Here is an 18,940-nt window from a genome sequence, read left to right as displayed (position 1 = left end):
TTACTTGATCTTATCAGTTCTGCTCCCACCACCTAGAAAAATAATGCCTTTATTAAGACTGTAATTAATAATAATAATAAAAAAAACAAACTTCCATCACTTAAGATTACCTAAGGAATTAGTAGAGAAATAATCATTGAGAGTATTTAAACACCATAGAAAGTAGGAAGGGAGATAACTATAATAAACAATAGATTAATTTATCAGATGATGCAGACACCCAAATAAGTTCGGATCAAAGGAAACACTTCACATGTGGTTGGTCGGTCCTTCTAAAAATAACACCCAAATCGCACAGACGCAATCACGGGCAGCATAACTTCTTGAAAGGGGGAGAAAATATTGGGTAGCATAATGCTGGGAAAAAAGGGACTGCAAAGTTGCAGATGAAAACATCTGTGATCAAACGGACTCTGTTGATTACATGCAATTTTAAGCTTGTGTTTGTGACTGCGTGCGTGCGTGTGTGTGTGAGAGAGAGAGAGAGAGAGAAAGAGAGAGAGAGAGAGGGGGAGAGAGAGAGGGAGAGAGAGGGAGAGAGAGAGAGAGAGAGAGAGAGAGAGAGAGGGTACTTCATGCGATCACTTCATCTGTTAGAAATTACAGCAGCAAAGTTTCTCGCAAATTTACATCCTACCATCTTCCAAAACAAATACACTGAGATAAAAATTGGAACAGCTTTGAATATAGTTATGATATGGGATTGATTAGGAAAAGAGTTAGAGTGGCAGACAAAATGTATTGCTGCATTTAATTAATAATAGTTATGAGACGCCATCCTCTTATGAATTAACTAGACGATCTCCGCCAAGCATTTCCCGGCTTAAAGATAATTGGCAGTATTATTTTTAGAACCCATTCTTTCTTTTTGGAAAAGACTGACGAGATGTTTTTAATGGACAACAAAATAGTAAAAGGCGCTTATATTTTCCATATAAATGAAGAAAAAATCCCGGGTTAAGTATAATAAAAAATAAGAGAAAGAGAAAGCAGTTATATTATATTAGTATATTTTATAGACGGAGTATGAATAAGATAAAGGTGAATTAAAAATGCTTGTGGTAATGGTTGAGAGAGGAAAACAATATTAGTCAAAAACTAAATATTAATTTTCCAGGGTCCCAGTCAATACGGGGAGATAACTCCATACATTGGCTGGTTGTTTTTTTTGGTCAGTGGCAAACACGATAGTCCTGGCTGTTTCCTCCCCCTTCCTTCTTCCTTCCTCCGTCCTCCGTCCTCCTCTTCCCTCCTCCTCCTCCTCCTCCTCCTTCTTCTGTTGGGTGTTGATGAATATGGATGCAGAATTGTTCTAATACATAATCATTTCTACTCTAAAAAGAAAAAAAGAAAGAAAAGAAAGCAAGAAAGGAAATATAGTCGCTAGAAGGAAGATGTTATGTGATGAGGATTAAGACAAAATACTAAATATCTTGTAATTTGGTTGGATATTTTTTCTCAATGCAAATGAACCAAAGATAGTCTCATTGAAGACCTGTAACAGGGGACACAACTGTTATTCCCTACTTGTAATAGAAAATAAAAATAATGAAACGAGTTTTGTAAAGAAAATGTACGAAACTGATATATCACAATGATTAACAAAGTAAATTTTCTCTTGAATAAGAGAACTTCAGAACAGTTGTTTGTAAAATAACACACACACACACACACACACACACACACACACACACACACACACACACACACACACACACACACACACACACACACACACACACACACACACACACATATATATATTGTTAACGTTGTTTAGCTTCATATCAGCCCTTGCTGAACAGAACTGAACAAAAGAGTTGTAGTTGGGACCATCCTGCCAGTGTTCTTTTTTTTTTTTTTTGGACAGTAGGGTGCGATTTGGGGAAATTTCTAGCAGTTCGAGCGACTACTTGAACATACCTTGTTTGGTCTCCAACATTAAAAGAAAAAACAAACAAACACATTTTTGGGGGTGATAGAGACAAATGGTAGAGCACAGCCAATTAGATTCTTTGTTGTATTTAACTGCACAAGCATACATCCACGTTATGGAAGAATTGCGCTCCTGAAAATCTTGTTGGAATTTGGAGTCTCGTAATGTGAAATCTATTTTGCCATTGACTTCCATGATACACGGGGATCATTTGAAAAATACATTTTGCCAAACTCCACATGATGGCAAGATTTTTATGAACGCAATGTTTCCGTTATGCGGAAGATGTCTGTTTTACATTTAGGGTAAAACACTTGTGTACTGAGGGTTCTTCTGTACTCCGTATCCGAATGCAGGAGTCAATGTCTTATCAGGCGGCGTCTTCTACTGTGACACCAGAGTTTTCCGGGGTCACTTATCGATGTAGTTGACAAAATTCCCGCACAACAGCACGAGTTTTGTTGTGTCAGATGTTGCCACTCTGGGCCAGATGTTTCTATCATCCTCAATGCTGGTTCTTACTGTACCACTCATCCTTTCTCTCTGGAGCCAGGTATAATAGCTTGCTTTCTCAGCAGCTTCTGATAATTTTCTGGTGACATCTTTTGTTTCCTTCGCTGCTGGCCCAAGACTCCTGAACATCGAGTAAACCATAGTTCCAATAAATCCTTAACTACCTATCTCTACGAAAAGGCATATTGCTTCACATCCATAGAGTTCAACTCACGTATTTTCTGACTTTCCCGAGAAAAGCGTCTTTGATGTTCATTTTCCAGTGAACTGTCGTCTCTACAATCTTTAGCTTCTTTCTTTGCAGCACACGACGACGAGGTCGGATCTTTTCGTTGTAAAAAGTGGAAAGTGGTATTTACCATCAAAGTCAACTGCCAAAGAACTCTCAACTCTCCTCTCTGGAGCCAGGTATAATAGCTTGCTTTCTCAGCAGCTTCTGATAATTTTCTGGTGACATCTTTTGTTTCCTTCGCTGCTGGCCCAAGACTCCTGAACATCGAGTAAACCATAGTTCCAATAAATCCTTAACTACCTATCTCTACGAAAAGGCATATTGCTTCACATCCATAGAGTTCAACTCACGTATTTTCTGACTTTCCCGAGAAAAGCGTCTTTGATGTTCATTTTCCAGTGAACTGTCGTCTCTACAATCTTTAGCTTCTTTCTTTGCAGCACACGACGACGAGGTCGGATCTTTTCGTTGTAAAAAGTGGAAAGTGGTATTTACCATCAAAGTCAACTGCCAAAGAACTCTCAACTCTCCTCCCATTTTGGATCATTCTTCTTCCTTACAGTTGCTGGCTTACAGCCTGCATCTTCCCTTCAAAACTTTGTCTTTCCATGCTCCACTACTTGTGGTCTTTCGCCGTTGTTAATTAGCCACGTTTAACTGCTCTGAGTTTTTTTTTTTCGTTTTCTGCACAATATGAGTTTTCTTGATGTTCAGGAGTCTTGGGCCAGCAGCGAAGGAAACAAAAGATGTCACCAGAAAATTATCAGAAGCTGCTGAGAAAGCAAGCTATTATACCTGGCTCCAGAGAGAAAGGATGAGTGGTACAGTAAGAACCAGCATTGAGGATGATAGAAACATCTGGCCCAGAGTGGCAACATCTGACACAACAAAACTCGTGCTGTTGTGCGGGAATTTTGTCAACTACATCGATAAGTGACCCCGGAAAACTCTGGTGTCACAGTAGAAGACGCCGCCTGATAAGAAGTATCTGAAGTATCTGTAATGGCTTGAAGAGCTATTTCAAACAGAAGGAGATCAGATATGTTGAGATTATTGGTTACATAAATAACTAAAAAAAGAAAGGGATTCCCATAGGCGCAGACATGGCTGTGTGGTAACAAGCTTGCTTCCCAATCACATGGTTTCAGTTGCAGGTTCACTGCTTGGCACTTTGGGCAAGTGTCTTCTAATATAGCTTCGGGCCGACCAAGTCTTTGTGAGTGAATTTGGCAGACTGAAAATGAAAGAAGCTCGTCGTGTATATATATATATATATGTATATATATATATATATATATATGTATGTATATATATATATATGTGTGTGTGTGTGTGTGTGTGTGTGTGTGGTGGGTGGGTGTGGGTGTGGGGTGTGTGTGTGGGTGTGTGTGTGCTTGTGCGTGTGTGTGTGTCCCACCACCGTGTGACAGTCAGTGTTGGTTTGTTTACGTCCACATAACTTAGCGGTTCGGCAAAAAAGACCGATAGAATAAGTACCAAGCTTTAAAAAAAGTACTGGGTTCGATTCATTCTACTAAAATTTCCTCGAGGTGCATGACCGTAGTCTAATAACTGAAATCGGTAAAAGATAAAGATACTTGAAGACGGATATATGTCAAAATTCTCAAATGATCAAACTGAAATAAAATAAAACAAAACAAAACAAAAAAAAAATACGCCATCTTTTTATGGAAGATGAAGTTCTTTATCACATTAAGTAAAAGAGTATGAAACAACCTTTTTGGGGGGCTGTCGTCGGTCCTTTTGCATACCCACCACCTCTAGATACACGGTGTTAGTTATGGTTTCAAATTTTGGTACAAAGCAAGTAATTCTGAGTAGAAGGATTTAGTCAAATACTAGTACTTATTTTGACTGCTCAAGCATACCTCCACGTTATGGAAGAATTGCGTTCCTGAAAATCTTGCCGCAACGTGGAGTCGCGTAATGTGAAATCTATTTTGCCATTGACTTCCATGATACATGGAAATCATTTGAAAAATACATTTTGCCGAACTCCACTTTATGGCAAGATTTTTATGAACGCAATGCTTCCGTTATGCGGAAGATGTCCGTTTTACATTTAGGGTAAAACACTTGGGTACTGAGGGTTCTTCTGAACACCTCATCCAAATGCAATAATCGAACTGGTACTTATTTTATCGACCTTAAAAGAATAAAAGGCAAAGTTGACCTCCACAGTATTTGAACTCAAGACAGAAAAAAAAAAAACTTGGAAGAAATACTGTTGAGCATTACACTGACGTGTTAGCGATTCTGCCAGCTCGCAGCCTTAAACTGCTTAATAATGGATAATATTTTGCATGAAAAGTTCCAAACAAAGCGCAACAAAATCATTATTGCTAAATATATTACAGTTTACGACGAACGTAAGCTACAATTTTAGAACTCATTAAAACCTATATTTAGATGAATTGTCTTATCTGAAGGCAGCTAAAGGAATGTATTAATATTTTAACCGTAATTGTTCAAAATTTCTTTCCTATTCCCATTTTCGTGTCTATATATTTCTTGCAGCTTTGTTTGTTTGTTTGTTTCTTTCTTTCACTATCTATATCTCTTTATACATTATTGACGCCATAAGAATTTTAATATATTTATTTATAACATTTAAATACAAAGAAACAGGAAAAAAGTGAGTTAATAAAGGAAAAGAAAGAAAAGAAAAAAAGAGGGTAGAGTAAATACCAGACTAAATGGTCAGCTGCACCCCCACGGTAATGACAGCTATGGCGATGCCACAGAGAATGGCTAGCTACTATCGCTGCAGCAGTCGCTTCACTTCATTTCTCCGACGGGCCGCCGTTATCCCTATGACCGGCACAAACTGATAGGGGCCGGCCAGCCCCACTGTATTTACTGATTTTTCTCTCCGCGTTACGGGCGATGACAAAACCCGGGTTTGCAGCCGATGCCGCAAGGTTGGAGCCAGAAATTATAATCTTTTGAGAGAACGCAGTATAATTTTTTTTTTTTTAGAATTGGATCTCGAAGTAGTTGTAAAGCTATGAATTGGTTTCAAACTTTAGCACGAGCCCTTATTTTATCGATCCTGGAAAGGACGAAAGGCGAAGTCGACCTCGGCGGAATTTGGACTCAGAACGTAAAGGACGAACTGCCACTAAGCACTCGGCCGGCGTGCCGACGATTCTGCCAGCTCGCCCCTTAGATAAAGCTATAAACTAACTGCGTGTAAATATTGGGTTGTGTGTGTATTAGGTCAAGGGTTTTCAAACTGTGGTCCGCAAGGAGAAGACAGGGGGTCCGTGGACAGCAAATACTTTTTATGGGCAATTTGATTTTATATATGTTTTTTAATCGAAATCTTTTAATTGACAATAAACCTATTTGTTAAATACTGTTAAATAAATAAATGTAAAAATATATGCTATTTTAAGCAAATATTTATGTATAAATTTCATAAGTGTTTATAAGGGGGTCCCTAAGGTAAATCCTGAAATATAAAGGGGTCCGCAAGTCAAAAAGTTTGAAAACCCCTGTATTATGTTACACACACACACACACACACACACACTATCGTTTGTTTTTACATGAACTTATACGAGTACACCTCCAATTTTTCGGCCGTTGATAATCCAGTTAAGTTACGCAGCAGGAACATAAAATTCACGTTTCTGGCGTTGCATATCCCGTGTATTTACATGCATTATTTACACTACACTTTTTAGTAGCAAGACCGAAATTTTGAGGAATTCCCCTTGCTTATTTAATTTGAAGTTACATTTAATTATGGCTCCAGCACGTAAGAGAACTGAGAGGATCATTGGTAGTTAAACAGCAAAAGAATCAACATCGATCCAAGACATGAGGGATCTATTCAGGGTATTTTAGAGGAGTAGAGGTGTATAACTTGTAGGTTAGACGTATATTGATGAATTATTATTACGCGATATCAGAAAAGCGGCGAGCTGGCATTATCGTTAGCACGCCGGGCGATTTTGCCTCTCATCCTTTCTGGATTGATTAGATAAGCACCAATTATGCACTGGAGTCGATGAAATCGACTTAATCCCTTCCCACCAAATTTGTGGCCTTGTGCTCCCAGTTGGCACTCCGTCGCTTACGACGTCGAGGGTTCGACTTGATCCGATCAACGGAACAGCCTGCTCGTGAAATTAACGTGCAAGTGGCTGAGCACTCCACAGACACGTGTACCCTTAACGTAGTTCTCAGAGATATTCAGCGTGACACAGTGTGACAAGGCTGGCCCTTTGAATTACAGGCACAACAGAAACAGGAAGTATGATTGAGAGAAAGTTGTGGTGAAAGAGTACAGCAGGGTTCGCCACCATTCCCTGCCGGAGCCTCGTGGAGCTTTAGGTGTTTTCGCTCAATAAACACTCACAATGCCAGGTCTGGGAATCGAAACCGCGATCCTATGACCGCGTGTCCGCTGCCCTAACCACTGAGCCATTGCGCCTCCACTGTGCTTCCAGTAGAAAGAATTATTACGCGACATCAGATAGTCAAGCAAAACGGTTAAAAATGGTAACTCTCTCAAGGCTTTGGAACCAAGGACAACGGAAATCACTGACGTACATACGTGTATCGACCTTTAGAGGATGAAGGGCCAAATCGATCTCAGCAGCGTTTGAACTCAGAACGTAAAGAACCGGAAGAAATGTCACTAAGCAATTTATCCGGCGCGGTAGCGATTCTACAAGCTCGCCGCTTTGCATTCTCTGGAGATCTGATATCAGTTAACTATCATACGAATACGTGTTGTTATTTATCGTTCATGAATCCTGATCTAGCAGATCTATAATAAAATGTATTCCAACCATGACCATTCCGACTTTTTAATTGTATGTAGGACTCCATTTCCCTTATTTACAAATAGTAAAAATAGCCAAACTTTCTAACAAGTGACACGACCACATCGAGACTCTGCGTTGGCTTGTGTGTATGTGTGTGTGTGTGTGTGTGTGTGTGTGTGTGTGTGTGTGTGTGTGTGTGTGTGTGCGTTTGCGTGCGTTTGTATGTATATGCATGTATGTGAGTGCATGTGTGCGTGTGTGTATGTATATACTTGCATGTGAGTGCATGTGTGCGTGTGTGTATGTGTATCATGGCTCATTTAAGTAGGGAGTTGTTGCTGACCGAGATGTATCCGGGTATTGGTGGCTTATCTGGTATCCCTTGAAGAAATATGTCCAGGTTTCGTTTGGCGGAGATGAGATTTTTCTTCTTTGATTTGTTTTGCGATAATGTTAAATAGAGCAGGGTCCAGGAAGGGCAGCCCTGATGTGCCTTAATTTTTCTCAGTACTTCTGAAACTAGCATGAGGAAAATAGTAATTTATCCTCAAACATGAGCCGTGGTTCAAATGCTTACAACAGAGTGAACTCCACTAAAGTCATCCGTTGACCAAATGGTGACATTAAACTAGGATCAAGTCTACTCCTTTCCATACAAGAACTTAGAGCGCAAAATCCCTGAACAAATACCTCACGGCATCATTTCCAACATTTCAGTGAAATGCAGTCCTGAGCTGGCACCATCTTTTATCAATCCCGAAAGAACAAAAGACAATGTTGACGTCGGCAGCACTTGAACTCAAAGCGAAGTAATTTGAGACGAATGTCAGTAAGGCATTTTATCCCGTACTCGTATACTGAAGAAGACGAATCTTATGTTGTGCATTGTCCCTTTGAGTGAGTGACGAAGGAGACTTCGCAGATATTGCCCTGGTTTGTGAATAATAAGCTCACAACTAGGTTTGCAACTGTGCTGGGTGGAGATCTCTCGTCTCCCGATGCTCTGCGGGAAGTAGGAGAAACAATGGCTTAAGATACAATTTCAGAGAAAATGAAAATGTAAGAAGAGCTCAAAGTTATTTACACTTACTAGATGATGTAGTAAACACCACCGGGGAGAGGGCATTACATTTCATGTTGTTCCAGTCCCCTTAGCTGAAATAAGTACCACACGAGTGCTGCTGCTGTTCCTCTGTGTCAAAGTGAGGGGTAGAGAAACTATGTCTACTCCTGACTACATACATTCCTAAAATAATTACCGAAGTCATAGTATATGTTTTCAAATTACACTTACTTGCAAGTGACGGCTACGTTTAAGAAATATTTATTTTTAGAGTCATTTGCTTACGATATGACCTGGTAAACTACTTCATACACTCATAGTTATTATTGCTGTCGTTGCTGCTATGGTTCTTGTAGTTGTTGCTGCTGTTGATATCGTACCTGATGATGTTGCTATTGTTGTTGTAGTTGTTGTTGGCACTGCCGTTCCTGTTGTTGTTGATTATGCTGTCGATCATGTCGATGCTGCTACAGTTGTAGCTGTGACCTCTTCTTACATTTTCATTCCTTTGAAATAACGCCTGAGTTTTTGTTCCCCCTGTTGCCCATGCAACATCGAATGACGAGAAATATCTACTCAACACGATCGCAAGCCTATCGTTAGACTTCTCCCAAGCAAGGTCCATATCTGTCTCTCCTTCTATACCCCGTCTCTGTCTGCCACTCAGCAGAGGCTATCGCTGATCTCTTCAGCTCTCCAGCTCGTCTTTAATTTGCAATAGAAACGACTGGAGTAGTGCATTAAATGCTTCTGTCATGTCTCATCTTTACTTTCTCTTCTTTAAAGTTGTAACTATTACGACTTTATGTCTTTCATTGTTGTAAGCTATAAATACTTTACAGCAGCTTCATTGCTCTTTTTCCGGACTCTTTCAGTAACTTCTATATCCTTTCAGAGGCAAGTATCTGAGTGCGGTCGTACATTTCCTTCGTATAGAATCTTAATTTTTTTTCTACATTTTGGCAAGTATGCTTTATCATTCCTAATATTTGATTTGCTTAAGGCGGCGAGCTGGTAGAATCGTTAGCACGCCGGACATTTCGTACGTTCTGAGTTCAAATTCCGTCGAGGTCAACTTTACTTTTCATTCTTTCGGGGTCGATGAAATAAGTACCACTTGCGCACTGGGGGTCAATGTAATCGACTTAATCCCTCTCCTCAAAATTACTTCCTTTACTTTCTGAATTCAGTCCCAATCGATGTCAACTTTGCCTTTTATTCCTCTTGGATCAACAAAATAAAGTACCAGTCGATGTTATCGACTAACCCCTCCCCTCAAAATTGCTTGTGTTGCACCTAAATTAGGAACAATTATTCGATCAATATTTTAAGGGTGGTGGATTAGCAGAATCGTCAGAGCGTCGGACAAAATGCTTTGCATATTTCTTACGGCCTTTTCGCGTTTTGAGTTTAATATCACCGGAATCAATTTTCCCTGTCTCCTATTTGGAGTCAACAAAATGAATCACCAGTTGGTAAATTTTCACTGTCACACCCATCTCACTTTGAAGGTGTGGTTTGTCTAAAGAGCGAGCGATTTCCTGCGGCTTTGATGGTCAGATTCAGTCAAAACAACAAAGACCAAAGGAAAAACATAAATTTCACCTTTAAAGTGAGACGAGTGTTATAGTAAATTCTGTTTTTCTGTAGCGTTTACATCAATACATGATACAGGTTCAAACCCTAGTCTGATGGTACCTTACCAGTAAACTTTTACTACTATACCTGTCTCACTATGAAGGAGTGGTGTACCTAAAGAATGAATGACTCCCGACGATTTGACGGACAAGAGCATTCAAAACACATCAAAAACGATAAGAAGAAAAACCCATTGATTTCACCTTCAAAGTGAGACGGTCGGAATAGTAAAAATTACTCCACCAGTTTTACATTGGTTGATATAATCGATTAACCACACATGAACTCAATACTTTCTGACCTTCTATCTAAATCAAAAACAAGTATCTTTTTTCTGTAACACTTTGAATGAAAATACAAAAGAAAGATGGGATTACTCCGTATGTACATGAATGTTGGTTCTCCAAAGTGATGTAAGGAATTTAGGAGGTCAATGATTAAAGAGTAGACAAAGAATACCTTAGGCATGGCTGCGTGTTTAAGAAGTTCCTTGCAACCACGTAGTTTCAGGTTCAGTCCCACTACGTGGCATCTTGGTTGAGTGTCTTCTACTATAGCATCAAACCGGCCAATGCCTTGTGAATGAACCTGGAAGACGGAAACTGTGTGGAAACACGTCGTCTGTATGTCTATCTGTCTGTCTGTCTGTCTGTCTGTCTGTCTGTCTGTCTGTCTCTCTGTCTGTCTGTCTGTGTGCGTGTCTATGTATGTATGTATGTATGTGTGCGTGTGTATGTATGTATGTATGTTTGTGTGTATGTTTGTATGTATGTATGTATGTATGTATTTGTGCGTGTGTATGTATGTGTGTATGTATGTATGTATGTATGTATGTATGTATGTATGTATGTTTGTATGTTCATGTTCGTCCTGCCATCATAGACTGACAACAACCGGTGTTGGTTTGTCTACGTTCTCGTAACTTAGCAGTTTAGCAAAATGAATCGAAGGATAAGAATCAGACTTAAAAAATTAAGTACTGGTATCGATTTGCTCAACTAAATCCTTCAAAGTGGTGTCTTAACATGGCCGCAGTTCAATGACTGGATTCGATTGAAAAGAGACGATGATCAATGATTAGAAGAATATTGAGTGAAACCAAGAAACGAGTTGATCTACCAAGTGGATCCTAATCTCAGTGGGGCGGTTGGCAGTAATACCGTCGAGAAGAAGGCCCCATGAGCCTACTGGTATGTAGAGCTTTCATCTGGTAGCACTTGTATCTGCAGACTGTTTGCTTAGTAATATATATGTATGCGTTAGGCGGCGAGCTGACCGAGCAAAATGCTTAGCACCATTTCGTCCGGTTTTACGTTCTGAGTTCAAATTCCGCCAAGGTTGATTATCCCTTTCATCTTTTCTGGGTCAATAAAATAAATACCAGCTGAGCACTGAGGTCGATGTAATCGGCTTACCCACACCCGCGAAATTGCTGGCCTTGTGCCAAAATTTGAAACCTGTATATATGTATGTATATATACTGGTTTAAAATTTATATATATGTATATATATATATATATATATATATATATATATATATATATATATATATATATATATATATATATATATATATATATGTATGTATATATATATATATATATATATATATGTATGTATATGCTGAGAATCCCTTTGGTCATGACTGACCATGGAATTGCACCTAGAAAGTTACCCTCCCAGACACAAGTCCGGGCAAAGTTGTTTATGGAAGACCAGCAGTCGCCCATGCATACCGGCCATCCCTCTCCACGCCACCAGTGTTATCCAAGGGAAAGGCAAAGACCGATTACAGCTTGGCATCTGTGACGTCGCAACTCATTTCTACAGCTGAGTGAACTCGAGCAACGTGAAATAAAGTGTCTTGCTCAAGAACACAACATGCAGCCCGGTCCGGGATTTGAACTCACAACCTCGCGATCATAAGCTCGACGCTCTAACCGCTGAGCCATGCGCTTTCACATGTATGTATGTATGTATGTATGTATGTATGTATGTATGTATGTATGTATGTATGTATGTATGTATGTATGTGTCTATCGCATATGTAAGAGGTATAATAGCTCGCTGTTGTTACATCACACTATAAGCCATCTCATATTCCATAGTTGAACGCCAAACACCAATGACGAGGCACGAACTTGCGACTTTTTCAGTTGCGAACGCTTACATTTTATTTCTTTACCGGTGTGTGTGTGTATAATATATACATACATACATACATACGTACATACATACATACATTATATATATATATATATATATATATATATATATATATATAAGCACAAATTTAAATGCAAAACAAACCATATAACAAAAGAGATTTTTCTGACAGAGGAACGAGAAACATACAAATTTCAAGAAGTGAATATCGTTGATAAGAAAGCAGGAAAGGCGAGAGTTACAACTGACGTCTCCTATCTACTCCACGTTGTCTATCCTCAGAACTTGACACCTGAATTCGTTTTATCTACCTCAAAATCAAAGAAAGGCCAAAGGAATCGAAACAGGATTTGGATTTAGAATCTTAAGAAAAGAAAGAACTATGTCTGAAATGCGTTAAGTGGATTTATTTGGCCGTCCGCAATGATAATCAAACGAACTGTGAAATAGTAATTACTATTAGGGGAGGGGGGACGAGGCGGGGGTATAAGTAATTAGAGGACACCAACACAAAAGATTGTCGGAGTCTAGTCGATTATTTCGACCCACAGTACTTGGTGTGGTACTGAATTCATTGATGACTCCGAAAGGATGAAAGGCAAAGTTGACGTCGGCGGAATTTGAGCTCAGAACATAAAGAGCCGGAAGAAATGCCGCTAAGTATTTTGCCCGAGGCGGTGAGGAGTCTGCCAGCTCGCCATCTATATAATAATAATAATAATAGTAGTAGTAGTAGTAGTAGTAGTGGTGGTGGTGGTGGTGGTTCGATCTGTCGCAGTATAACCCAGTTGTTCAAGAAATGTTGCTGTGTTTGCAGGAGAGAAAAACGTATTCAACACAACTATAACAACGATTATCAACAGCATCACCACCATCATCAGCACCACCGTAAATATAAACAACAACAACAACAACAACAACAACAACGACAACGACAAAGAAGCAGTGATGTCTTACAGCAAACAAATATCAAGTTTGAACGACAAAATCTCAGCAAATCGATAGATAATAACAATAAAATCATTATACACTTCGACGAGATCGATACACCGTTTTTTTACAAAGAGCAATTCAATAGCAGATACGTGTCTACACGTTATTCCTGCGAACCAACAAAAGAGTATATCCATACAGTTGATGAAAGATCGTTATCGATTTAAAACTAACAAAAGAGATAAGAGAGACAAAGAGAAAAAGAGAGACGCTTGTCAAAAGATTGTTGTAATTAAATTTGAAAATTCATGGATTTAAAGTGTTTTTATGATGAAATTAAAGGTGACCAGTTTTTTTTTTATCATGTAACTTTGTATATTTGAGTAATGTTTATATATTTTTTTTTGAGGTGGGTTTGAATGTTTGTGTTCGATTTTGTTTTTTGTTTTTTTTCTTTTTATAATTTTTTTTCTCTCTTTTATATTTGTGATACTTAATTTCGTTTTTGTTTTTTTTCTTTTAATCTTTATTTTACTTGTTAATGTATATTTGGTGATGGCTGCTTCGGTGACTGAAGAGAGAGCAAATAATAATAAAAAATTAAAAAAAAAATAAATAAAAAAAGAAAGAAAGAAAAAGAGCAAACTACAGTGTATGTCCAAACAACTCGGACATTCTCTCGCAGCATCGATACTGGTCGGTATCACTAGAGCAAGCGATGCTGCTGGAAGATACTGAAGTCGGTGTGATTTACAGTCGACAGCTGGCAAAAAGAATGTTCCGCTGTAAGAGTTGCGTTATATAACATTTCACATGTGTATGTATGTATGTATGTATGTGTGAAGGTGCATGGCTCAGTGGTTAGAGCGTCGAGCTTACGATCGTGAGGTTGTGAGTTCGAATCCCGGACCGGGCTGCGTGTTGTGTTCTTGAGCAAGACACTTTATTTCACGTTGCTCCAGTTCGCTCAGCTGTAGAAATGAGTTTCGACGTCACAGGTGCCAAGCTGTATCAGCTTTTACCTTTCCCTTGGATAACACTGGTGGCGTGGAGAGGGGGAGGCTGGTATGCATGGGCGACTGCTGGTCTTCCATAAACAACCTTGCCCGGACTTGTGCCTGGGAGGGTAACTTTCTAGGTTCAATCCCATGGTCAGTCATGATCGAAGGGGTCTCAGCATGTATGTATGTATGTATGTATGTATGTATGTATGTATGTATGTATGTATGTATGTATAGAATAAAAAAAAGTTTTGAATGGTACAACAATACACTATAATACAAACAATGGGCTATTTACCTGTTGTAATTTAGTCATCCATAGTCTGATGATATTTCGGAATATAATTTTCCTTCAGATATACTTAGAAACCATATCTAAGTATATCTAAAGAAGGAATTTTATTCCGAAATATCATCAGACTATGGATGACTAAATTACAACAGGTAAATAGCCCATTTTGTGTATTATAGTGCTTTGTTGTAACATCCAAAACTTTTTATTCTTTACAAACAATACACAATGCTTCAAGCGAACTACAATACTCTCCTGTACGTATGTATGTGTATGTGCGTATATATGTATGTATGTATGTATGTATGTATGTATACACACATACATGCATATATACATACGTACATATGTGTGTGTGTGTGTTTGTGTCTGTTCCCTATCACCACTTGACAGCCGGTGTTGGTTTGTTTACAACCCCGTAACTAAGCGGTTCGGCGAAAGCGCTGATAGAATAAGTACCAGGCTTAACAAAAAAGTTTTGGGGATTGATTTGTTCGACTAAAACCTTTCAAGGTGGCGCCCCAACATGGGCCCTCAGACAACTACCTAGCCCTGATTTTGTTTTTTAAAAAAAAATTTAGTGACAAATATGGAACATAATTTTGTCAAGAACTAACCTCAACAGCAGCCCCATCCTGGTGAACTCGTCCAAAATGAATTTTCAACTGAGCAGCAGATGAGCCTACTTTTGGACATAAAGACAACAGTGCTACCCTTACCGTGGTACTTTTATGACGTGCAATGTGTTTGGATCATTTAAATCAGGTAGAGTTCGTCCAAAATCAGATCTGAGTCGATTTCTGCCACGAAAAAATACCGGAAGTTATGGCGGACTAGTATCGAAAGATCGCCTAAGAATCCACTGGCCAAGACTGAGATTTTATTTATCGATACCAAAATATGACAGACGAAGTTTACCTCGGAGTGATTTGAACTTGAAGCGTAGAGAGTTGAAACGATTACCCTAAGACAATCTGTCCGATGTTCTAACGACTCAGCCAATTTGCCTTAAATGCACACAGACACACACACACACACACACACACACACACACACACACACACACACACACACACACACACACACACACACACACACACACACAAACACACACACACAAACACACACACACGGCAATGTTGGAGGATGAGGCCGATTTTGTTGAGCCTTTCTCACCTGTCGTTTGATTTCTTCCTTTTCTTTTCGGTTGTGTATTAAATTCATAAATATCTGTCACTGGATGGAGTAATTTTTTTGTTGATTCTACTTACATCGAATTATAAACCACACGCGCGCGCGCGCGCGCACGCACACGCACACACACACACACACACACATACACACACACACACACACACACACACATACACACACACACACACACACACACCGAAGCAATTATGTGCATAAGCAAATCAGACACATCAAATATTTTAAATATTTTAAAGTTTGGGTATGAAATACAAAATATCTATCTATCTATCCATCTATCTATCTATCTATCTATCTATCTATCCATCTATCTATCTATCTATCTATCTATCTATCTATCTATCTATCTATCTATCTATCTAAAGAAAGTTATCTATCTATGTATATGCAAAACGCGAGAAATCAAAAGATAAAGACTTTCAGAAGATGAATTGTTAAAGGGGTGGAGGAAAGGTGTTATAAGTCCACCAGCTGTTTCTGCGGGCTTGGTCGATTCATAATAATGTTGGTAGACTTAGTTCATCTCAATATGCGGCCGTATGGATGCAGCTAACATTGGATAAGACGTGCTTCTGTCATCAGGGCAGAGAAGATCCTACATATTCCATCTTTGAACTTTTCTGCATTAAGATCTGAAATGTAGGACCTTCTCTACCCTGATGACGGAGGCTCGTCTGGTTCAATATATTTAATATATTTAATATATTCGATGTGTCTAATTTGCTTATCTCAATGATTGCTTCTATACCGGCTCAACTTGATCCCTCTTATAACCTTTCTTTACCTTGTGGAATGATTCCCTTTAGAGACACCGGAGTCTCAGCTTGAATCTTTTGAGCACTACTGTCTTCTATATGGAGAATCTCTGGATCTCATCTGTAAATTATATATATATATATATATATATATATATATATATATATATATATATATATATATATATATACATACATGCATACATACATACGTATATTTATGTGTGTGTATGTGTGTCTGCATGCGTGCATGTGTGTGTGTGTAAAATCGATTTACGAATCATTTGTCTAGTCCAGTAAAATTAAAATTTTTATATCGTGTTTATGACGTTACAATGTCGGTAACGGATGTCCGGATTTTGGGTTTCAGAAATAAAAATGGTGAATATTCAATAAAAATTTGTTTGAGAATCTTTTAAAAATATTTCTACAATGAAGAAATATAAATTCTTCATTAGATGGTCGATATACAACATATATCCCTTTTGTTGCTCACACATAAGCACATTTACCTTTAATCACAAGTGTGTATATGTCTGGGTTGTTTTTTTTTATTCATGTGTGTTTGTATGTATAGTGTGTTTCAGTCAATCTCTCTCTCTCTCACCTCCATTTTGTCATTCTTCGTTTGTCTCTCTTTATCACACATGCACACGCCCAAACATGTGATTTCTTCTATCTGTGTGCGCGTATGTGTGCGCGCGCGTGTCTGCGTGTGCATGTGTGTGTGTGTGTGTGTGTGTGTGTATGTGTGTGTGTGTGTCTGTGTATGTGTGTGTGTGATACACATTCACGCGCACAAATGTGTAAGCGTCTACGAAAGGACGTTAGGATGGTAAGCTAAACATGATAGGAAGAGTAGCCAAGTCTCTCGTAAATCCCAACTTAAATTTTCTATATGGCTATGTATGCATGAACCAACTTAGGGTCTCATTTCCTTCAATCACACCTGACTGGCTAATGTTTATATGTATAATTTATTCTCTGTGGTGATTAGCAAGATGGTAGATACCTGTGTTAGATTTAGCAGTTCAATCTCCATTGAAATCGTTGTATTGTCGTACATCTTTCAGAAATGTTAATCTCTTCATTTTCAAATCAAATCGTACTCCTTTGTGTTTGTACATAGCTGAGGAATAAGAGTAGGAACTGCCATATGAGGAATTCATCTAAGGAATTTTGCTTTTATTTGTTATGTCTGGATGACGAACAGTAACCATATTCTTTGCAGGGTCTTCTAGACCTGTGAGATTAGTGAAAACTATGTTCTCCTTGAATCATTTGTAGGCCAACCACTGCAAGGAAGATACGAGCAGGTTGAGAAATCCAGAAGGTCGATATTCTGAGAAGGAAAGTTTGGCAGTGTTTATTAGTTCGGAGTCTGGAAGGAATGGTTAGGTAAATCAAGACGAATGGGACAAAAATGCTTCAGTGGAGGCGGGATGAACTCTGCCAGTTATAATGATAGTCAAAGAGAAAAAGCAGCTCACTTATAAGAATGAGGCTGACGTGTCTCTGTAAAGAACTTAATGCAAATCAACTGAGTAGACTTTTTCTTGATGCGATCTCGAATGTCGGTGTATAGAACAGCAGCACCGTTCAGGTTGTGAAAACAACACTTCATTGAAGAATATGAGCTTTGAAGAATATCAATAGTTGATGGGAAATGAAACATTTTATGGTTCTTGATATAAAGGCCGATCGTTGGATTGAGGACCTAGCTGTGCAAAGAATGTGTTTTCGTCAATCTCACACAAAATCTGTTTTATGATAGTATACTTGTGTGTGTAAATCAACGGTGGAGACTACGTGCTTAGGTACTTACACATACGAATTCATATCACACACATGCAGAAATAAATACAATAAATCATATATATATTTGTATACATATATATACATAAGTGTGTATAGTATGCTTATATACATACATGCATACATACATACGTACGTACATACATACATGCATACATTCACAATCATATATATATATATATATATATATATATATATATATATATATATACGCATAAATACACACATTACACGACCAGAAGGTTTGAGAGCACTGTTAATAACAATTAATCAGAAAAAAAGCTGTTTTATGTTCGGATTGTCGGCAACTAAATTGGCAATCCAGCCAAGGTTGCTTTCTGACGAAAGTGATTTTGATCAACCCGCATGACAAGAAACCAGAGCTGTGAAATGGCGGATGAAAGCAAGGGAGTCAATGGTTATCCAATAATGTGTTAAATACGTGCATTTTAAATATGTGTATATGTTTAGAGGTACGTTCTCGTAATGCACAGAAGTCAGGATACAGAGTAAACATGTGATATGATGCTACATGTACAGCACAACTAAACTAGATGTTATTGCGAGGTCTGTAAAGCTCTTCGG

The 18,940-nt window shown here is 38.5% G+C and overlaps 1 long non-coding RNA gene across 1 annotated transcript; it reads right to left on the bottom strand.

Annotated features, from left to right (window-relative positions):
- Window positions 1-214: 214 nt before the first annotated feature.
- On the bottom strand, window positions 215-18,544 carry LOC149131779 (uncharacterized). The gene is made up of 3 exons (XR_016245186.1): window positions 17,553-18,544; window positions 16,570-16,661; window positions 215-1,334 (listed from the first exon to the last, which is right to left on the bottom strand). It is a non-coding gene; the product is annotated as an uncharacterized LOC149131779 (long non-coding RNA).
- Window positions 18,545-18,940: the final 396 nt, after the last annotated feature.

This window comes from Octopus bimaculoides, chromosome 19, assembly GCF_046866305.1.
Source record: "Octopus bimaculoides isolate indiv1 chromosome 19, ASM4686630v1, whole genome shotgun sequence".
Lineage (NCBI taxonomy): Eukaryota > Metazoa > Mollusca > Cephalopoda > Octopoda > Octopodidae > Octopus > Octopus bimaculoides.
This window is presented reverse-complemented; position numbering and strand designations above follow the sequence as displayed.